We start from the raw sequence: 24,693 nt of genomic DNA on the forward strand, positions 1-24,693 counted from the left end.
CTTAGACTTACAACGCTCTAATAGACTGGTAGGATTCTTCCCACGCTTGAATTGGCTGCTGTATTTCATGAATGACTCTTAAATACTAGAAGGATGCCTCAGCCAATCCGGACGAGAGATTCTAAGCGTGAGAACAGCAGTGGTAAATTTGAAAATCCCTAAAGATGCTCTCGAAGAAATAGGCTTCAGAAATTTCAAGGCAAAATATTTTATAAGTCCCACTTTTCGGGGCCAAGTTCTGAGAATAGAATGTAGCGGTCGCAGCTGGGATTACAAGCCAAAAACAGTTCCAGGACATTTGGTACTAAGGGCCTCATGCAGTAAGCCCCGATAAGGCTTTTTCGTCATTTTTTCGCCATTTTTTGCCCTCCAGATTCAGTAAGCGCTGATAAGTGGGAATTATCGCCAACTTTTCCTCCCGATAAAAAATTATCTGGAGCCGGCTGCCGATAAGCCACTTATCGGCACTTTTTGAACCCGGCTGAATTCAGGTAGCCCCGATCAGCTTTTCGGTGCTGATCGGCACTCCAGAATGGAGAGTTTATCGGGAATCCAGCCCGCCAACTAAAGTTGGCAACTTGGTGAAGGAGAAGCATCGGTAAGGGCGACACTTAGAAAAAATCAGGCCTTTTTCCTGTCTGTGATTGATGTCGGGGGTCTCCGGAGCTGATACCCGCACCGGAGCCCCCCGGCATGCATCCGAGGCAGGAAAAAGACATGTACAGCCCACTTCATTACCTTAGCGGCTAACCGCTAAGGCAATGAATGGGTTAACCCACCGTGCCAGCTTTATTGTGGCTAGCGGGGGTGGGTGAAGGGGGTATTTGGCCCTCGATGTGAGTTTAGGACTTGCGGGGGGGTTGCAGGTGCACTTAACCCCTTCACGACCGTAGCAGTTAATACCGCTACGGTCATGACGGGGTTAAGCCCTCCCGCTACCCCCCACAAGGCCAAAACAAACACCATTGGGGCTAATACCCCCTTCACCCACCCCCGCTAGCCACAATAAAAAATAATCACACACAGCAGCCCCACACTAAATAAATAAGTAAATATATCTAAATAAATAAATAAATATCTCTATATAAAAAAAAAATATATATATATATATATATATAAACCATAATACTGAGTTAAGTTATGGTGAGTAAAAAAAGTGACAAAAACCCTCCACAGGAAAGCAAATATGCAAATATAGCTGTATGCTCATCTGCATGTCTTAGGCAGATAATGGGGAAAGGCGGGGTTGCAGACCTGCCTAAGACATGCAGATGAGCATACAGCTATATTTGCATATATATATATATATATATATATAACCCAACAACCCCTAACATACACATATATGCACATCAATGATACTATATGCCGGCGGGGGCCCTCGGGTGTTACCCGCAGGCCTACAGTACCAATTATGTGCCCCCCCAAATTAATGTCTAAACACATACATACTTATAAAGAAATACCCCCCCCCCCCTTAACACATACAGTATAGTAATGGCCACAATTACTATTATCCACAAAGGGATAATAGTGAATGTGCCCATTTTAAATACATAAACACCAATCAATACATTAAATACATATAGCACTTACCACCCATGTCCGGCTGCCACGATGAAGGCCATCCTCCTCTTCATCCTGCCCATGGCCCCCTCCGCTGCTGCAAAACAGACACAATAATGAAAACATCCAATGTAATGTCCCCTAACCCCTTAATCACCATAGCGGTTATTAACCGCTACAGTCATTAAGGGGTTAACCCACCCTCACACACCACTCGGGATGCCTACATACCATCCCACAATAACCCACGACCCCGTGAGGCCTAACCACCCTCACCCACTACCCACAAGGGAGGCCTACCCACATACTGTTGGGGAACCCCACCCCCCACCCCCAGTACCCACAATAAAAACAATACAGTGACCCACAATAAACATCATAATATTTAATAAATACATTACCCACCCCTTGTGCCCCCCCATAAATACAACATTTATCCCTTTACAAACAGGGTTCATAACGCAGCCCCACGCGAGTCCCCGGTGGGCTGGCGGGGCACCTGACAGACCTACAGGGTACCAGCAGCCCTTTTCAAACAGGTTCTGGAGGCCTGCTGGTGGGTCCCGCCAGCACCATGGCCCCCAGGTGGTCTCCTTGGGTCACCGTGGGCCACAATTGGGTCCCCACGGTAGGCCCAAGGATGTCTGGGAGCCCCGGGTCAGACCCACAGGTGTCTGCGGGGCCTCGGGTGGTTCCCACGGGCGTCTGGGGAACTCACGGGTGCTCACTAAGGGTCCGCGGTGCCCCCACAGAAGTGGGACCACACATCTTCATCCCCGCACCTACGGGTCGGCGGTGCCCCCACAGAAGTGGGACCACACAGCTTCATCCCCGCAGACTACGGGTCCGCGGTGCCCCCACAGATGTGAGGCCACCGCTTCATCCCCGCATGTGTCACCCGTGGAACCACCAGCCTGGTACCCGTGAGATACCCGAGGAGACCCGCAGGTGGTCTCCAGAGGTCCCACGCAGAACCACGGAACAAACCCTGAATGTAAAAAAAATAAACCTGGCCTATACATTCAATACATACACCCCCCCCGACACCAACAGTACAATAATGTGCAAAATAACTATTATCCAGATAGGGATAATAGATTATTTGCCCATTATTAAAAACATTAACTAGCATATTCAAATAAATAAAGTACTACTGACCTCATCAATAAGAAGTCTCCGTCACCAGCAACATCCTTGTCTAGCCCACAAAATACATAGCCAAAACAAAGCCAATAAATTGTAATTGCATTCAGATATCAATTAACCCCTTAAACACCTTATCGGATAATAACCGCAAAGGTAATTAAGGGGTTAAGCCACACTGGCCCGATACCCACCCTTCACCCATGAATTTGTACAGTGGCTTCATCATGCAAATATATATATATATATATATATATATATATATATATATACACAGATTATATATATATATATATATATATATATATATATATATATATATATATATATATATATATATATATATATATATATACACACACACATGATGAACCAATATACAAATAAATGTAGAAGGGTTATCAAAACCATACTGTACTACAAATAACAATTCTCCATAAAGACACACTACAATAAAACTAATTTCCTTTCATAATCCTAACTGATCTTACAATCACAATCATCAAATGCCAATCAAATACCTCTAATGCTAATCAACACATTGCATTTACATAGTATATATGATGCATCCAATCTATGCAGCATATACATTCTGCAAATGAATGTTAACAATAACATTGCAAGCAAAATACAAATACCTCCAAACAAGTAAACTATTTTATCCAATCCAGTAAACATAAATCAATTACCATTCATTAATGACATCCCTAAACAAATTACATTCCATCCCTAACAATTAAACAATTAACAATTTCAAGCCTTTAACATAACAATTTAGCCTGTGAAAAAATATATGTACCAACAAGAATACAAAATACAAAACGAAGCCTAACCCTGACCTCAAGAACACAATACAATATCAACAATTACATCTATCTAATTGTAAAATACTTTAAACACACAATAAAGCATAGCAGCATAGACAAATTATTTAAAAACACATCAAATCAAGCTTTTAAAACAACATAATTTCTTACCCTGTATGTATATATCTCTCTAGACATACATACAAACATAAAGTGGCAAGAAATTATATACCACCAAAAAAAAAACCACATGTTAAAAAAGCTTTTAAAAAAATTAACAAGTTAAATAAAATACATTTCTTTAGTTCACTTACCATTACTTGGCCCCACCGACTCCCGTTGCGCACCTTACTCACGTACAAAACCACCAGGCACAGGAACCCATAAAATAAAAAACCATAAAAAAATAAACATTACACTAAAAATCCAAATCAATCCACGGGTCTTCTAATTGTAATCCATCTTCATCTGTATTCTTCTTTCTTCTATCTTCTTCCGGGGTCTTCTTCCCGTCTTCGGCCACGCCCTGTCCTTCTTCTTCTGTAGGAGGTCCTTCCTCCTCGGCGCCTGGCTTCAAAATGAGACGACATAGGCTTTAAAGGCCCATAACATCACATTTTCATCATGGTTCCCACGGTCCTGATTGGGCCGTGAAAACCACGTGTTTTGGCCGATAAAAAAAAAATTATGACGTCACTTAAAGGCAATGAAAGCACAGCCAATCAGAATGGCTTTGCTTCAATTGCCTTTAAGATGATGAATACAAAAAGGGGGATGGGGGAGCACAATAGTTGGAAACAGGCAATGGTATGGGTCTAATAGATGCTCTTAAGGTGAAGCAGTTGTATCCTGAGCAAATTTGGTAGCTCAGGTGGCTAATGTCTAATTGGAAGGGGAAACACACATAGGTTTGTATGTATTGGTGAGTTGGTAAGATACATGGCCGTCCCCACATGGTACGGTAGCCAATCAGAGCATGGGAACTCCATCCCTACTCTGATTGGCTCTAGTATACCATGTGATAGAGACTTGGGGGAGAACGGATGTGATGTCATTGAAAGCCTGTCACATGGTACGGGGGCCAATCAGTGCGTGGGGAGTCTATCCCTACTCTGATTGGCTCTAGTACCATGTGACAGGCTTTCAATGACGTCACATCCGTTCTCCCCCAAGACTCTGTCACATGGTATACTAGAGCAAATCAGAGTAGGGATGGAGTTCCCACTCTGATTGGCTACCGTACCATGTGGGGACGGCCATGTTTCTTTTCATGACGTCATCTTAAAGGCAATTGAAGCAAAGCCATTCTGATTGGCTGTGCTTTCATTGCCTTTAAGTGACGTCATCATTTTTATTTTTATCGGCCAAAACACATGGTTTTCACGGCCCAATCAGGACCGTGGGAACCATGACGAAAATGTGACGTCATAGGCCTTTAAAAGCCTATGTCGTCTCATTTTGAAGCCAGACGCCGAGGAGGAAGGACCTCCTACAGAAGAAGAAGGACAGGGCGTGGCCGAAGACGGGAAGAAGACCCCGGAAGAAGATAGAAGAAAGAAGAATACAGATGAAGATGGATTACAATTAGAAGACCCGTGGATTGATTTGGATTTTTAGTGTAATGTTTATTTTTTTATGGTTTTTTATTTTATGGGTTCCTGTGCCTGGTGGTTTTGTACGTGAGTAAGGTGCGCAACGGGAGTCGGTGGGGCCAAGTAATGGTAAGTGAACTAAAGAAATGTATTTTATTTAACTTGCTAATTTTTTTAAAAGCTTTTTTAACATGTGTTTTTTTTTTGGTGGTATATAATTTCTTGCCACTGTATGTATGTATGTATGTATGTATGTATGTATGTATGTCTAGAGAGATATATACATACAGGGTAAGAAATGATGTTGTTTTAAAAGCTTGATTTGATGTGTTTTTAAATAATTTGTCTATGCTGCTATGCTTTATTGTGTTTAAAGTATTTTACAATTAGATAGATGTAATTGTTGATATTGTATTGTGTTCTTGAGGTCAGGGTTAGGCTTCGTTTTGTATTTTGTATTCTTGTTGGTACATATATTTTTTCACAGGCTAAATTGTTATGTTAAAGGCTTGAAATTGTTAATTGTTTAATTGTTAGGGATGGAATGTAAATTGTTTAGGGATGTCATTAATGAATGGTAATTGATTTATGTTTACTGGATTGGATAAAATAGTTTACTTGTTTGGAGGTATTTATATTTTGCTTGCAATGTTATTGTTAACATTCATTTGCAGAATGTATATGCTGCATAGATTGGATGCATCATATATACTATGTAAATGCAATGTGTTGATTGGCATTAGAGGTATTTGATTGGCATTTGATGATTGTGATTGTAAGATCAGTTAGGATTATGAAAGGAAATTAATTTTATTGTAGTGTGTCTTTATGGAGAATTGTTATTTGTAGTACAGTATGGTTTTGATAACCCTTCTACATTTATTTGTATATTGGTTCATCATGTGTGTGTGTGTATATATATATATAAAATTATACATTACCGCATAGCAGCAAAAAGGGAGACAGCACTCAGGTGAATGAAAATAAATGTATTAAATACAGCACATAACTCCAACGTTTCGATCCCACAGGGGGATCTTCCTCAGGGTGGTGCAACAGACACAGGACAGTGAGTGACTTATATACCCCAACACCCAAGTGACATAAACATCTCCACATCATCAGAAAGCATCATCATCGGGCGACAAAACAGCTGTGCATAATACAATTTAATTAGATCATGCTCCAACTCCATGTCTGTACTCCTATTGGGGAATCCAAGTCACATGATCAAACCCAAGCTGTCAGTGTGATTGCATGTAAGCAAACTGATGCTGCATCAGCAGGCCCGGTTTTCAAGGCAACAACATGTGTGCTCAACTCTTTAAAGGCAGCAGACACCGGTGGTTGTCATGTGTACTGCACGTGTACAGATACACCACTGCAAATGTGTATGTGCTGTAGCAGTGATGAATTTACTTCTAAACAGCACCTAAGAATAACAGATACTGGCATGCGTATATCAGTAGAAACCTATGACAGATGGAACCCGCTGTAATCCCAGTCGGGTAACCCATAATAAACCTGTCGGCGTCACATGCTGCATGGATATACATAGGTTGCTAGTTAACCCCTAGTATACCAGTACTGCTAAAGGCACAAAGTGCGATCAAATAAAGGAACATACTGTCTGTAGAACTACATAAATATACAATATACGGACCTGCAAAAATGTGGAATAAAGAACACCCAATACACAGTGAGGGTAAAGTGAAGAGAACCGGGAGGGGAAAATAAAATCAATGGAAGAAGCTGAACGACAAGAATATACAAGCTGTAGTAAAATATACTGTATAATAAATGCCTTTTAAACTAATCATTTTGAACTACGCTGATCCATGTATACATACAGTTGATGTTGAACAGTAATAATTACAAAAAATTACAAAAAATTACAAAAAACAACCCAAGTTCATGTCCTCATTCAGGCCTTTGGGGGCCATAGAATCCAGTCTGTGAATCATCCTCGCCTCAAGCTGGAGCAAAAGCCTGTGTCTATTTCCTCCCCTGGTTGGAGTATGGGCTTGTACAACGGGCATACAGCGAAAGGTGGCTAAGCTGTGCTGTTTAAGCTTAAAGTGCCTTGCCACTGGTAACAGCTTAAGATCATCAGAATTGGTGGGGTCAGCAAGGGCCTTGCGTATTGTGGAACGATGCATTGCTATTCGTTCCTTAAGCATACGCGATGTCTTGCCCACGTAAAGAAGCCCACAGGGGCATTTGATAATGTAGACTACAAATTTTGAGTCACAATTGAGAAATCCACAATTTTAATTGGATAACCTTTATGCGGATGCATAAAAGTGTTGCCCAGCATTAAATACTGGCAATTTACACAACCTCTACACTTGTGCACCCCCGGAGCCTTTGTGAGCCAGGTCGTTTTCGCTGCATATTTATCCACTGGGTCCGCCTTTATGAGGTAATCCCCCACATTCCGACCCCGCCGATAGCAAAAGAGGGGTGGGGACTCAAAATGTTTTCCGATACATTTATCATTCGCCAAAATGTGCCAGTTTTGCTTTATACTGCGTTGTATCTGGCTTGAGGCAGTACTATATGTTGTTACTATGTGAAACCGATCATTTTCCTTGGTTGTCACCGTAGGTTTCAGTAGATCACCCCTTGTTGGTAAACGTGCTTTGGCTAATGCTTGATCAATTTCTGTCCGATCGTAGCCCCTCTCTCTGAAGCGATCTGCCATTTTCTGTAAAGCTGCTTCAACATGCGTAGGATCGCTTGAAATTCTCCGTACCCGGAGCATTTGTGAAAAGGGGAGTCCCCTCTTTAGAGGGGGAGGGTGATGACTCTGAGCGTCTAAGAGAGTATTCTTATCTGTGTCCTTTGTATGTATTCTAGTACACAATACATTATTTTCCTTGTATACCACGGTATCCAGGAACACTATATTAGTGGCACTGTACTGGTACGTGAAGCGTATGTTTGATGGTATGAGATTCACATAATGAATAAATTCCAACAGATCATGTTCGCCCCCACCCCACAGGAGGAACACATCATCGATGAATCTAGCATAATATAAAATAGACTCAGCGTCTGGAGAATCATGTAGAAGGTGTGTCTGCTCATATGTGTCCATATAGATATTCGCATAAGATGGGGCCATATTAGACCCCATAGCAGTTCCCATGAGTTGGAGATAGTACGTCCGTTCGAATCTGAAGTAATTCTTATGTAATATAAGATCTATGAGAGTCATAAGGAACTCTGATGGAGGACCATCTCCTCGGCCGGTACTGTGTAGATGGCTCCTGACAGCTTCCATCCCCTCCTGGTGGGGGATGTTAGTGTACAAGCTTGACACGTCAAGTGTCACAAGCAAGACATCTGTTAAATCCAATGTTAGTGCTGACAGTTTAGTTATGAAGTCCGTAGTATCTTTAATATATGATGACATCTGTAGGACCATAGGCTGTAGGTGAAAATCAACAAACTGTGACAGTGGGTGGCATAGTGATGACCGCGCCGAGATTATTGGTCTACCCGGCGGTGCTATGAGAGATTTATGTACCTTAGGCAAGGTGTAGAGTACAGGCATAATCTGAAAGTCAGTGGTCAAGAATTTAGCCAAATCCTCTGAGATCCAGCCATTATTTAGTCCCATTGTGATAATTGAATCCACCTCACGCTTATATACCACTGTAGGATCTGCGGTTAGCTTTTTATAATGGTCCTGGTGGGCGAGTTGACCCAGAATCTCATTGCGGTAATAGGAGTATGGCATTATTACAATGCCTCCCCCTTTGTCCGCAGGCTTGATGATAATTTCCCTTCTGTTGTTAAGGGATCTTAATGCCAGACGCTCACTCTTGGTGAGATTGTGATAGCTAATCTGACGGTTCATAACTCGTGGTTTAGTATTTGATTCAACCAGTCCCATGAAGGTGGAAATGCTATGATTGGTAATCTGCGGATCAAAAACACTTCTGGGTCTGAATTTCTTAGTATCCGAATAGACGCTCAATCCTCTGCCAGTGGTAGCAGACTCATCTCTCTTGCAGAAAAAGTCTTTCAATTTCAGCTGACGGTGCATCCTGTATAGGTCTACTTCCCAGTCAAAGGGCTGTTGTGCGTTAGTGGGAACAAAAGAGAGCCCTTTATGGAGTACCGCCACCTCTGCCGGGGTGAGGGTATAGTCCGATAAATTAAAGATTACCGATTCTGTGTTCTTCCCCTCGCCCCTTTCGTCTTCGACTCTCGTGGTAGAGACCTTTGATTTCCAACCGCCCCTCCGGATTGGTCCCCGGCGTCTGAATCTGGTAACGGTGGTTTCTTGCCGAGATTCTGTGGTTTTGCTAAAAAAGGTTCAGTAGTGGTGTTGTCCTGGGTGTCAGATAGGTCCGTGTCACTGGTATTATATCTTGACCCTCCAAAAGCTGCCTTTCTGGATTTGGAATAGTATCTCCTTTGCCCTGGTCTACCCTGAGTGCTGTCACTAAGCCCCAAAAGCCATTTATACACTTTGCGTTCTTTATAATCAGAGTTGACCTGCTTCAACTTATCCCGTTTGTATTTGATAAGGTTGGCCCTGTGTAGGTCAACTGCGGTCTGGAGTTTGTCAGTCCAATTAGTTGAAGAGTCTGATTCCAGAATGTGTCCGTGTTTGTCCTTGATGTCAGCAATGTCCTGTTTAATTTTCGTTATTTCCTTCGTGGACTGTTCAATAACCAGCAGGGTCAGGTCAAAGGAGCATTTATTTAAAATGGCCACCCACTTCTTACAGAATTCCGGATCCGTGCGTCCAATCGTAGGTTGTTTTTTTATCCGAAAACCACGGGGAAGGAGTTTCTCCTTGTGGTAATGAGATAGCATGACAGCATGAAGGTAGAAATCCACTTCTCTCTTCTTTAAACGTATTAGATCATTATAAACATCAGAGGGTTTCTCCGGTCCAAAAACAGCATCAACTGATCTGTATAGCGTATTTTGGCTACATCTGCATCCGTGTAGCCTAATGTTTCAGAAAGGTCAGCAAATATTTCAGCTGCGTCAGCAAATTCTTCCATATCTAACAGTCCTGAGCCTCAAAGTAGTGGTATATAATCAATAATGAAAAAGCAGCTGATAAGCCGTAATGTACACACTATGGGTGCACAGTGCATAAATAGAATATGTGATAAAAAATCACTGGCACTCCAATAGAAATTCAATAATGAATAGGTGCATGTTCCATATAAATAATAAAAGTATACATTACCGAATAGCAGCAAAAAGGGAGACAGCACTCAGGTGAAAGAAAAGATGATCTTAAGCTGTTACCAGTGGCAAGGCACTTTAAGCTTAAACAGCACAGCTTAGCCACCTTTCGTTGTATGCCCGTTGTACAAGCCCATACTCCAACCAGGGGAGGAAATAGACACAGGCTTTTGCTCCAGCTTGAGGCGAGGATGATTAACAGACTGGATTCTATGGCCCCCAAAGGCCTGAATGAGGACATGAACTTGGGTTGTTTTTTGTAATTTTTTGTAATTTTTTGTAATTATTACTTTTCAACATCAACTGTATGTATACATGGATCAGCGTAGTTCAAAATGATTAGTTTAAAAGGCATTTATTATACAGTATATTTTACTACAGCTTGTATATTCTTGTCGTTCAGCTTCTTCCATTGATTTTATTTTCCCCTCCCGGTTCTCTTCACTTTACCCTCACTGTGTATTGGGTGTTCTTTATTCCACATTTTTGCAGGTCCGTATATTGTATATTTATGTAGTTCTACAGACAGTATGTTCCTTTATTTGATCGCACTTTGTGCCTTTAGCAGTACTGGTATACTAGGGGTTAACTAGCAACCTATGTATATCCATGCAGCATGTGACGCCGACAGGTTTATTATGGGTTACCCGACTGGGATTACAGCGGGTTCCATCTGTCATAGGTTTCTACTGATATACGCATGCCAGTATCTGTTATTCTTAGGTGCTGTTTAGAAGTAAATTCATCACTGCTACAGCACATACACATTTGCAGTGGTGTATCTGTACACGTGCAGTACACATGACAACCACTGGTGTCTGCTGCCTTTAAAGAGTTGAGCACACATGTCGTTGCCTTGAAAACCGGGCCTGCTGATGCAGCATTAGTTTGTTTACATGCAATGACACTGACTGCTTGGGTTTGATCATGTGACTTGGATTCCCCAATAGGAGTACAGACATGGAGTTGGAGCATGATCTAATTAAATTGTATTATGCACAGCTGTTTTGTCGCCCGATGATGATGCTTTCTGATGATGTGGAGATGTTTATGTCACTTGGGTGTTGGGGTATATAAGTCACTCACTGTCCTGTGTCTGTTGCACCACCCTGAGGAAGATCCCCCTGTGGGATCGAAACGTTGGAGTTATGTGCTGTATTTAATACATTTATTTTCATTCACCTGAGTGCTGTCTCCCTTTTTGCTGCTATGCGGTAATGTATACTTTTATTATTTATATGGGACATGCACCTATTCATTATTGAATTTCTATTGGAGTGCCAGTGATTTTTTATCACATATATATATATATATATATATATATATATAAATATATATATATATATATATATTTGCATGATGAAGCCACTGTACAAATTCATGGGTGAAGGGTGGGTATCAGGCCAGTGTGGCTTAACCCCTTAATTACCTTTGCGGTTATTATCCGATAAGGTTTTTAAGGGGTTAATTGCTATCTGAATGCAATTACAATGTATTGGCTTTGTTTTGGCTATGTATTTTGTGGGCAAGACAAGGATGTTGCTGGCGACGGAGACCTCTTATTGATGAGGTCAGTAGTACTTTATTTATTTGAATATGCTAGTTAATGTTTTTAATAATGGGCAAATAATCTATTATCCCTATCTGGATAATAGTTATTTTGCACATTATTGTACTGTAGGTGTTGGGGGGGGGGGGGGGTGAAAGTATTGAATGTATAGGCCAGGTTTATTTTTTTTACATTCAGGGTTTGTACCGTTGTTCTGCGTGGGACCTCTGGAGACCACCTGCGGGTCTCCTCGGGTATCTCACGGGTACCAGGCTGGTGGTTCCACGGGTGACACATGCGGGGATGAAGCGGTGGCCTCACATCTGTGGGGGCACCGTGGACCCGTAGTCTGCGGGGATGAAGCTGTGTGGTCCCACTTCTGTGGGGGCACCGCCGACCCGTAGGTGCGGGGATGAAGATGTATGGTCCCACTTCTGTGGGGGCACCGCAGACCCGTAGTGAGCACCGTGAGTTCCCCAGACCCCCGTGGGAACCACCCGAGGCCCCGCAGACACCTGTGGGTCTGACCCGGGGCTTCCAGACATCCTTGGGCCTACCGTGGGGACCCAATTGTGGCCCACGGTGACCCAAGGAGACCACCTGGGGGCTATGGTGCTGGCGGGACCCACCAGCAGGCCTCCAGAACCTGTTTGAAAAGGGCTGCTGGTACCCTGTAGGTCTGTCAGGTGCCCCGCCAGCCCACCGGGGACTCGCGTGGGGCTGCGTTATGAACCCTGTTTGTAAAAGGATAAATGTTGTATTTATGGGGGGGCACAGGGGGTGAGTAATGTATTTATTAAATATTATGATGTTTATTGTGGGTCACTGTATTGTTTTTATTGTGGGTACTGGGGGTGGGGAGTGGGGTTCCCCAACGGTATGTGGGTAGGCCTCCCTTGTGGGTAGTGGGTGAGGGTGGTTAGGCCTCATGGGGTGGGGGGTTAGTGTGGGAGGGTATGTAGGCGTCCCGAATGGTGTGTGAGGGTGGGTTAACCCCTTAATGACTGTAGCGGTTAATAACCGCTATGGTGATTAAAGGGTTAGGGGACATTACATTGGATGTTTTCATTATTGTGTCTGTTTTGCAGCAGCGGAGGGGGCCATGGGCAGGATGAAGAGGAGGATGACCTTCATCGTGGCAGCCGGACATGGGTGGTGAGTACTATATGTATTTAATGTATTTACTGTTGTTTATGTATTTTAAATACACAGGGGGTGTATGTTGTTTATTGCAATGTTTATTGGGGGCAAATGTCCCCAATAAACATGCAATTCTGCCTTAACCCCTTCATTGCCTTAGCGGCTATCTGCTATGGTAATGAAGCAGCATTTATGTATTTTAATAATATTGTGCGGAAGCAGGGGGCCCCCTGAGCTGAACCGCATTGATTTGTGGCTCAGAGACCCCCTGCTTCCCGAGTTACAGGCCCTGGTTTGGGGCATTGGTTACAGTGTCGCCGCCATATTTATAGCGGGCACGTTGCGAATGGGACGCTATAAAGATGGCGGCGACACTGCCACCCGATGACACATTCCGCGGCCTGTAACTCGGGAAGCAGGAGGTCCCTGGTCCACAACGTGATGCGGTTCAGCTCGGGGGACCCCCTGCTCACTGTACAGTATTATTAAATAAATATTCATGCTGCTTCGCAACCGTAGCAGATACCCGCAAAGGTAAGGAACGAGTCTTTATTGATATGTGTGTTTTACTGATAGTGTAGATGTGCAGAGGGTCTCCGGAGCAGAACCACTTTGGTTTTAGGTCCGGGGACCCCTGCTCCCCGAGATACAGGACCCTTTAGGTGGTACCGATATCCCTCTGCTTTGTTTACATTCCGCGGTCACGTGATTGGGACCTTTAAATGCAGAGGGATACCAGCACCTCATAAAAGGGCCTGTATCTCGGGAAGCAGGGGGTCCCCGGACCTGAAATCAATGTGGTTCAGCTCCGGAGACCCCCTGCACATGTACACTATCAGTAAAAGTTGTTTATAAATACTTTATTTTTTGCAGATGTTTGCGCTGAGAGAGCGGCTTGTCTCTCTCTGCTGCAAACATGTATCGGCACAAAAGGCCTTATCGGAAGGCTTATCGGGAGCCAGGCTGTATCGGCACAGGCTCATCGGAAGCTTTGCTTTCGCAGTGATTCGGCAGGGATCGGAAGGATTTGGCCCTTACTGAATACCGCGAGGGCAAATCGCCAAAAAAAGGCCTATCCGCCACCTATCCACCACACTTGCCGAAAAGATTTTATCGGGGCTTACTGCATCGAGCCCTAACTCCCGGTCAAGGGATTTCGGCATCTCCGGATGAAAGAGGGGGGTGGTGTCAGGAACTTCATGCCGATTTGAGTTCCAGGACATTTCGGGCCAAGTCCCGGTCAACCTAAAGACTGTTTTCTGTGCTAGTTTACCTAGGAAAGTCTAGTTTTGTAGCCCAGACCCCCAGTAAGTGTGTTTTCTTCTGTATTTTGTAACCCACTGTGTGTACGTCTATTTCTATGGAATAAATGACAATTTGTTTTACTATCTATTTTGCTCAGTGAATGATCCCGGTAAAAAGGTGTAAGTACCTGGTCTCCCGTGACATACGGCAGGGGCAGAGATCACAGCAGGGACAGAGATCACAGCAGGGGCAGAGATCACAGCAGGGGCAGAGATCACAGCAGGGGCAGCAGGGATCACAGCAGCCGCAGCAGGGATCACAGCAGCCGCAGCAGGGATCACAGCAGCCGCAGCAGGGATCACAGCAGCCGCAGCAGGGATCACAGCAGAGGCAGAGATCACAGCAGGGGCAGAGATCACAGCAGGGGCAGAGATCACAGCAGGGGCAGAGATCACAGCAGAGGAAGAGATCACAGCAGAGGAAGAGATCACAGCAGGGACAGGGATCACAGCAAGGGCAAAGATCACAGCAGGGGCAGAGATCACATCAGGGGCAGAGATCACATCAGGGACAGAGATCACAGCAGGGGCAGAGATCACAGCAGGGGCAGAGATCACAGCAGAGGAAGAGATCACAGCAGGGACAGAGATCACAGCAGAGGCAGAGATCACAGCAGGGGCAGAGATCACAGCAGGGGCAGAGATCACAGCAGGGGCAGAAATCACAGCAGGGGCAGAAATCACAGCAGAGACAGAGATCACAGCAGGGGCAGAGATCACAGCAGAGACAGAGATCACAGCAGAGACAGAGATCACAGCAGAGGCAGAGATCACAGCAGGGGAAGAGATCACAGCAGGGACAGAGATCACAGTAGAGGAAGAGATCACAGCAGGGGCAGAAATCACAACAGGGGCAGAGATCACAGCAGGGGCAGAGATCATAGCAGGGACAGAGATCACATCAAGGGCAGAGATCACAGCAGGTACAGAGATCACAGCAGCAACAGGGATCACAGCAGGTACAGAGATCAAAGCAGGGGCAGAGATCACAGCAGGGGCAGAGATCACAGCAGAGGAAGAGATCACAGCAGGGACAGAGATCACAGCAGAGGAAGAGATCACAGCAGGGGCAGAGATCACAGCAGCAACAGGGATCACAGCAGGTACAGAGATCAAAGCAGGGCCAGAGATCACAACAGGGGCAGAGATCACAGCAGGGGCAGGGATCACGCAGGGGCAGGGACCACAGCAGGGGCATGGATCACAGCAGGGGCAGAGATCAAAGCGGGGCAGAGACCACAGCAGGGGCAGAGACCACAGCAGGGGCACAGATCACAGCAGGGGCACAGATCACAGCAGGGGCACAGATCACAGCAGGGGCACAGATCACAGCAGGGGCACAGATCATAGCAGGGGCACAGATTACGACAGCAGCAGTAGGGATCACATCAGGGGCAGAGATCACAGCAGGGGCAGAGATCACAGCAGGGGCAGAGATCACAGCAGGGGCAGAAATCACAGCAGGGGCAGAGATCACAGCAGGGGCAGAAATCACAGCAGGGGCAGAGATCACAGCAGGGACAGAGATCATATCAGGGGCAGAGATCACAGCAGGGGCAGAGATCACAGCAGGGGCAGAGATCACAGCAGGGGCAGAGATCACAGCAGGGGCAGAAATCACAGCAGGGGCAGAAATCACAGCAGAGACAGAGATCACAGCAGGGGCAGAGATCACAGCAGAGACAGAGATCACAGCAGAGACAGAGATCACAGCAGAGGCAGAGATCACAGCAGGGGAAGAGATCACAGCAGGGACAGAGATCACAGTAGAGGAAGAGATCACAGCAGGGGCAGAAATCACAACAGGGGCAGAGATCACAGCAGGGGCAGAGATCATAGCAGGGACAGAGATCACATCAAGGGCAGAGATCACAGCAGGTACAGAGATCACAGCAGCAACAGGGATCACAGCAGGTACAGAGATCAAAGCAGGGGCAGAGATCACAGCAGGGGCAGAGATCACAGCAGAGGAAGAGATCACAGCAGGGACAGAGATCACAGCAGAGGAAGAGATCACAGCAGGGGCAGAGATCACAGCAGCAACAGGGATCACAGCAGGTACAGAGATCAAAGCAGGGCCAGAGATCACAACAGGGGCAGAGATCACAGCAGGGGCAGGGATCACGCAGGGGCAGGGACCACAGCAGGGGCATGGATCACAGCAGGGGCAGAGATCAAAGCGGGGCAGAGACCACAGCAGGGGCAGAGACCACAGCAGGGGCACAGATCACAGCAGGGGCACAGATCACAGCAGGGGCACAGATCACAGCAGGGGCACAGATCACAGCAGGGGCACAGATCATAGCAGGGGCACAGATTACGACAGCAGCAGTAGGGATCACATCAGGGGCAGAGATCACAGCAGGGGCAGAGATCACAGCAGGGGCAGAGATCACAGCAGGGGCAGAAATCACAGCAGGGGCAGAGATCACAGCAGGGGCAGAAATCACAGCAGGGGCAGAGATCACAGCAGGGACAGAGATCATATCAGGGGCAGAGATCACAGCAGGGGCAGAGATCGCAGCAGAGGAAGAGATCACAGCAGGGGCAGAGATCACAGCAGGTACAGAGATCACAGCAGGGGAAGAGATCCCAGCAGCAACAGGGATCACAGCAGGGGCAAAGATCACAGCAGGGGCAGAGATCACAGCAGCAACAGGGATCACAGCAGGGGCAGAAATCACAGCAGGGGCAGAGATCACAGCAGGGCACAGATCACAGCAGGGGCGCAGATCACAGCAGGGGCACAGATCACAGCAGAGGCAGAGATCACAGCAGGGGCAGAGATCACAGCAGGGCACAGATCACAGCAGGGGCGCAGATCACAGCAGGGGCGCAGATCACAGCAGGGGCACAGATCACAGCAGAGGCAGAGATCACAGCAGGGGCAGAGATCACAGCAGGGGCACAGATCACAGCAGGTACAGAGATCACAGCAGGGGAAGAGATCACAGCAGGGGCAGAGATCACAGCAGGGGCAGAGATCACAGCAGCAACAGGGATCACAGCAGGTACAGAGATCACAGCAGGGGTAGAGATCACAGCAGGGGCAGAGATCACAGCAGCAACAGGGATCACAGCAGGGGCAGAGATCGCAGCAGGGGCAGAGATCGCAGCAGGGGCAGAGATCACAGCAGGGGCAGAAATCACAGCAGGGGCAGAGACCACAGCAGGGATAGAGACCACAGCAGGGGCAGAGACCACAGCAGGGGCAGAGACCACAGCAGGGGCAGAAATCACAGCAGGGTTCAGAGATCACAGCAGGGACATAGATCACAGCAGGGGCAGAGATCGCAGCAGAGGAAGAGATCACAGCAGGGGCAGAGATCACAGCAGGTACAGAGATCACAGCAGAGGAAGAGATCCCAGCAGCAACAGGAATCACAGCAGGGGCAAAGATCACAGCAGGGGCAGAGATCACAGCAGCAACAGGGATCACAGCAGGGGCAGAAATCACAGCAGGGGCGCAGATCACAGCAGGGGCAGAGATCACAGCAGGGGCAGAGATCACAGCAGGGGCAGAGATCACAGCAGGGGCAGAGATCACAGCAGGGGAAGAGATCACAGCAGGGGCAGAGGTCACAGCAGGGGCAGAGATCACAGCAGGGGCAGAGATCATAGCAGGGGCACAGATCACAGCAGGGGCACAGATCACAGCAGGGGCAGAGATCACAGCAGGGGCAGAGATCACAGCAGGGGCACAGATCATAGCAGGGGCAGAGATCACAGCAGGGGCACAGATCACTGCAGGGGCAGAAATCACAGCAGGGGCAGAGATCACAGCAGGGGCACAGATCACAGTAGAGGAAGAGATCACAGCAGGGGCAGAAATCACAACAGGGGCAGAGATTACAGCAGGGGCACAGATCATAGCAGGAACAGAGATCACATCAAGGGCAGAGATCACAGCAGGGACAGAGATCATATCAAGGGCAGAGATCATAGCAGGGACATAGATCATATCAGGGGCAGAGATCACAGCAGGGGCAGAGATCGCAGCAGAGGAAGAGATCACAGCAGGGGCAGAGATCACAGCAGAGGAAGAGATCCCAGCAGCAACAGGGATCACAACAGGGGCAAAGATCACAGCAGGGGCAGAGATCACAGCAGCAACAGGGATCACAGCAGGGGCAGAAATCACAGCAGGGGCAGAAATCACAGCAGGGGCACAGATCACAGCAGGGGCACAGATCACAGCAGGGGCAGAAATCACAGCAGGGGCAGAGATCACAGCAGGGGCAGAAATCACAGCAGGGGCAGAGATCACAGCAGGGGCAGAGATCACAGCAGGGGCAGAGATCACAGCAGGGGCACAGATCACTGCAGGGGCAGAAATCACAGCAGGGGCAGAGATCACAGCAGGGGCAGAGATCACAGCAGGTACAGAGATCACAGCAGGGGAAGAGATCACAGCAGCAACAGGGATCACAGCAGGGGCAGAGATCACAGCAGCAACAGGGATCACAGCAGGGGCAGAGATCACAGCAGGGGCAGAGATCACAGCAGCAACAGGGATCACAGCAGGGGCAGAGATCACAGCAGGGGCAGAGATCACAGCAGGGGCAGAGATCACAGCAGGGGCACAGATCACAGCAGGGGCACAGATCACGACAGCAGCAGTAGGGATCACATCAGGGGCAGAGATCACAGCAGGGGCAGAGATCACAGCAGGGGCAGAGATCACAGCAGGGGCAGAAATCACAGCAGGGGCAGAGATCACAGCAGGGGCAGAAATCACAGCAGGGTTCAGAGATCACAGCAGAGGAAGAGATCACAGCAGGGACACAGATCATATCAGGGGCAGAGATCACAGCAGGGGCAGAGATCGCAGCAGAGGAAGAGATCACAGCAGGGGCAGAGATCACAGCAGGTACAGAGATCACAGCAGAGGAAGAGATCCCAGCAGCAACAGGGATCACAGCAGGGGCAAAGATCACAGCAGGGCAGAGATCACAGCAGCAACAGGGTTCACAGCAGGGGCAGAAATCACAGCAGGGGCAGAGATCACAGCAGGGGCGCAGATCACAGCAGGGGCACAGATCACAGCAGGGGCAGAGATCACAGCAGGGGCAGAGATCACAGCAGGGGCAGAGATCACAGCAGGGGCAGAGATCATAGCAGGGGCACAGATCACAGCAGGGGGCGCAGATCACAGCAGGGGCAGAGATCACAGCAGGGGCAGAGATCACAGCAGGGGCAGAGATCACAGCAGGGGCAGAGATAATAGCAGGGGCAGAGATCACAGCAGGGGCAGAGATCATAGCAGGGGCACAGATTACAGCAGGGGGCGCAGATCACAGCAGGGGCAGAGATCACAGCAGGGGCAGAGATCATAGCAGGGGCACAGATCACAGCAGGGGGCGCAGATCACAGCAGGGGCAGAGATCACAGCAGGGGCAGAGATCACAGCAGGGGCAGAGATCACAGCAGGGGCAGAGATCACAGCAGGGGCAGAGATCATAGCAGGGGCACAGATCACAGCAGGGGCAGAGATCACAGCAGGGGCACAGATCACTGCAGGGGCAGAAATCACAGCAGGGGCAGAGACCACAGCAGGGGCAGAGATCACAGCAGGGGCAGAGATCACAGCAGGGACAGAGATCATATCAGGGGCAGAGTTCACAGCAGGGGCAGAGATCGCAGCAGAGGAAGAGATCACAGCAGGGGCAGAGATCACAGCAGAGGAAGAGATCCCAGCAGCAACAGGGATCACAGCAGGGGCAAAGATCACAGCAGGGGCAGAGATCACAGCAGCAACAGGGATCACAGCAGGGACAGAGATCACAGCAGGGGCAGAGATCACAGCAGGGGCACAGATCACAGCAGGGGCGCAGATCACAACAGGGGCAGAGATCACAGCAGGGGCAGAGATCACAGCAGGGGCAGAAATCACAGCAGGGGCAGAGATCACAGCAGGGGCAGAGTTCACAGCAGGTACAGAGATCACAGCAGGGGAAGAGATCACAGCAGCAACAGGGATCACAGCAGGGGCAGAGATCACAGCAGCAACAGGGATCACAGCAGGGGCAGAGATCACAGCAGGGGCAGAGATCGCAGCAGGGGCAGAGATCGCAGCAGGGGCAGAGATCACAGCAGGGGCAGAGATCACAGCAGGGGCAGAGATCACAGCAGGGGCAGAGATCACTGAAGGGGCAGAAATCACAGCAGGGGCAGAGATCACAGCAGGGGCAGAGATCACAGCAGGGGCAGAGATCACAGCAGGGGCAGAGATCACAGCAGGGGCAGAGATCACAGCAGGGGCAGAGATCACAGCAGGGGCACAGATCATAGCAGGGGCAGAGATCATAGCAGGGGCACAGATCATAGCAGGGGCACAGATCACAGCAGGGGCACAGATCACTGCAGGGGCAGAAATCACAGCAGGGGCAGAGATCACAGCAGGGGCAGAAATCACAGCAGGGGCAGAGATCACAGCAGGGGCACAGATCATAGCAGGGGCACAGATCATAGCAGGGGCACAGATCACTGCAGGGGCACAGATCACAGCAGGGGCAGAGATCACGGCAGCAGCAGTAGGGATCACAGCAGGGGCAGGGACAGGAGCTGCCCTAGATTTCTTGGGCCTCATGGGGTGACTGGTTGGCATTGTGAGTACAAAGATGTCTGCACTTGTGCCAAGGAAGAGGAGGTTCAGCCCCTAGGGCACCATGTGATATACCCCAGGGCACCATGTGATATACCCCAGGGCACCATGTGATATACCCCAGGGCACCATGTGATGTACCCCAGGGCACCATGTGATATACCCCAAGGCACCATGTGATATACCCCAGGGCACCATGTGATATACCCCAAGGCACCATGTGATATACCCCAGGGCACCATGTAATATACCCCAGGGCACCATGTGATATACCCCAGGGCACCATGTGATATACCCCAGGGCACCATGTGATATACCCCAGGGCACCATGTGATATACCCCAGGGCACCATGTGATATAACCCAGGGCACCATGTGATGTACCCCAGGGCACCATGTGATATATCCCAGGGCACCATGTAATATACCCCAGGGCACCATGTAATATACCCCAGGGCACCATGTGATATACCCCAGGGCACCATGTGATATAACCCAGGGCACCATGTGATATACCCCAGGGCACCATGTGATATACCCCAGGGCACCATGTGATATACCCCAGGGCACCATGTAATATACCCCAGGGCACCATGTGATATACCCCAGGGCACCATGTGATATACCCCAGGGCACCATGTGATATACCCCAGGGCACCATATGATATACCCCAGGGCACCATGTGATATACCCCAGGGCACCATGTGATATACCCCAGGGCACCATGTGATATACCCCAGGGCACCATGTAATATACCCCAGGACACCATGTGATATACCCCAGGGCACCATGTGATATACCCCAGGGCACCATGTGATATACCCCAGGAGCTGCTCCTCCCCTGTGACACAAACCCCTGCAGGAATGACTCTGGCCAATACCTGTCAGGGAGGGAGGGGGTATTGAGGAGGGGTATGTGGAGGGAAGGGGCCCCACGAGGCATTGCCACCCCTCACTTAGGGCTCGTACTAACTTTATTTCAATGTTCTCCTGTTTAATCCCTCAGATTAACTCAGATTAACTCCTCACTGCCAGAGCCTCCAGGCTAGACACTGTTTTGGCAGAAAATGGGGTACGGCACCTAAACATGTCGCTGACATCGGCTTATTAGTATCCTACACATTTAAGCACAATTACACCCATCTACATTGTTCTCAAAACAAATAATTCTGAGAAGTGGCACTGCAACTTTAATTAAAATAAACCACAAAACAACAAATATAGATCACACAGAGCTTCCAGGTGGGAACAACCCACATTTCAGCATTATTACACATTATTACACATTATTACACATCCTTGTTCTGTCCTTGATGAAATGACAGAAAGAGAACAGCACATCCAGTTTCAGGGAAAGTTCCCTGGCCCTCTCATGAAACCCAATACACACGGGGAATCGGAGAGTTACCAAATTCCCAACATTCTTGTGCAAAGCTTTCCACTTACTGTCCAAACAGATAAGCCGCCCATTATCAGATTGCAACAGCTTTGTTCTTTAAATATTTACATTGGACGCAATATCAGGAAAACAACGATGATGTCAGCCAATCTCCCCCTTTAATTTATTTATAAAATATATTACCAGGAAGTAATACAGTGAGAGTTACCTCTCGTTCTCACGCATGTCCTGGGCACAGAGTTATAACGTGTGTTACAGACAGTAATACAGTGAGAGTTACCTCTCGTTCTCACGCATGTCCTGGGCACAGAGTTATAACATGTGTTACAGGCAGTAATACAGTGAGAGTTACTTCTCGTTCTCACGCATGTCCTGGGCACAGAGTTATAACATGTGTTACAGGCAGTAATACAGTGAGAGTTACCTCTCGTTCTCACGCATGTCCTGGGCACAGAGTTATAACGTGTGTTACAGACAGTAATACAGTGAGAGTTACCTCTCGTTCTCACGTATGTCCTGGGCACAGCGTTATAACGTGTTACAGGAAGTAATACAGTGAGAGTTACCTCTCGTTCTCACGCATGTCCTCGGCACAGAGTTATAACGTGTGTTACAGGCAGTAATACAGTGAGAGTTACCTCTCGTTCTCACGCGTGTCCTGGGCACAGAGTTATAACGTGTGTTACAGGCAGTAATACAGTGAGAGTTACCTCTCGTTCTCACGCATGTCCTGGGCACAGAGTTATAACGTGTTACAGGCAGTAATACAGTGAGAGTTACCTCTCGTTCTCACGCATGTCCTGGGCACAGAGATATAACGTGTTACAGGCAGTAATACAGTGAGAGTTACCTCTCGTTCTCACACATGTCCTGGGCACAGAGATATAACGTGTTACAGGCAGTAATACAGTGAGAGTTACCTCTCGTTCTCACGCATGTCCTGGGCACAGAGTTATAACGTGTGTTACAGGCAGTAATACAGTGAGAGTTACCTCTCGCTCTCACGCATGTCCTGGGCACAGAATTATAACGTGTTACAGGAAGTAATACAGTGAGAGTTACCACTCGTTCTCACGCATGTCCTGGGCACAGAGGTATAAGATGTGTTACAGGCAGTAATACAGTGAGAGTTACCTTTCGGTCTCACGCATGTCCTGGGCACAGAGTTATAACGTGTGTTACAGGCAGTAATACAGTGAGAGTTACCTCTCGCTCTCACGCATGTCCTGGGCACAGAGTTATAACGTGTGTTACAGGCAGTAATACAGTGAGAGTTACCTCTCGTTCTCACGCATGTCCTGGGCACAGAGTTATAACGTGTTACAGGCAGTAATACAGTGAGAGTTACCTCTCGTTCTCACGCATGTCCTGGGCACAGAGTTATAACATGTGTTACAGGCAGTAATACAGTGAGAGTTACCTCTCGTTCTCACGCATGTCCTGGGCACAGAGATATAACGTGTTGCAGGAAGTAATACAGTGAGAGTTACCTCTCGTTCTCACGCATGTCCTGGGCACAGAGTTATAACGTGTGTTACAGGCAGTAATACAGTGAGTGTTACCTCTCGTTCTCACGCATGTCCTGGGCACAGAGTTATAACATGTGTTACACACAGTAATACAGTGAGAGTTACCTCTCGTTCTCACGCATGTCCTGGGCACAGAGTTATAACGTGTGTTACAGGCAGTAATACAGTGAGAGTTACCTCTCGTTCTCACGCATGTCCTGGGCACAGAGTTATAACGTGTGTTACAGGCAGTAATACAGTGAGAGTTACCTCTCGTTCTCACGCATGTCCTGGGCACAGAGTTATAACATGTGTTACAGGCAGTAATACAGTGAGAGTTACCTCTCGTTCTCACGCATGTCCTGGGCACAGAGATATAACGTGTTGCAGGAAGTAATACAGTGAGAGTTACCTCTCGTTCTCACGTATGTCCTGGGCACAGAGTTATAACGTGTGTTACAGGCAGTAATACAGTGAGAGTTACCTCTCGTTCTCACGTATGTCCTGGGCACAGAGTTATAATGTGTGTTACAGGCAGTAATACAGTGAGAGTTACCTCTCGTTCTCACGCATGTCCTGGGCACAGAGTTATAACATGTGTTACAGGAAGTAATACAGTGAGAGTTACCTCTCGCTCTCACGCATGTCCAGGGCACAGAGTTATAATGTGTGTTACAGGCAGTAATACAGTGAGAGTTACCTCTCGTTCTCACGTATGTCCTGGGCACAGCGTTATAACGTGTTACAGGAAGTAATACAGTGAGAGTTACCTCTCGTTCTCACGTATGTCCTGGGCACAGAGTTATAACGTGTGTTACAGGCAGTAATACAGTGAGAGTTACCTCTCGTTCTCACGCATGTCCT

Source organism: Ascaphus truei, chromosome 1 (genome assembly GCF_040206685.1).
Source record: "Ascaphus truei isolate aAscTru1 chromosome 1, aAscTru1.hap1, whole genome shotgun sequence".
Classification (NCBI taxonomy): domain Eukaryota; kingdom Metazoa; phylum Chordata; class Amphibia; order Anura; family Ascaphidae; genus Ascaphus; species Ascaphus truei.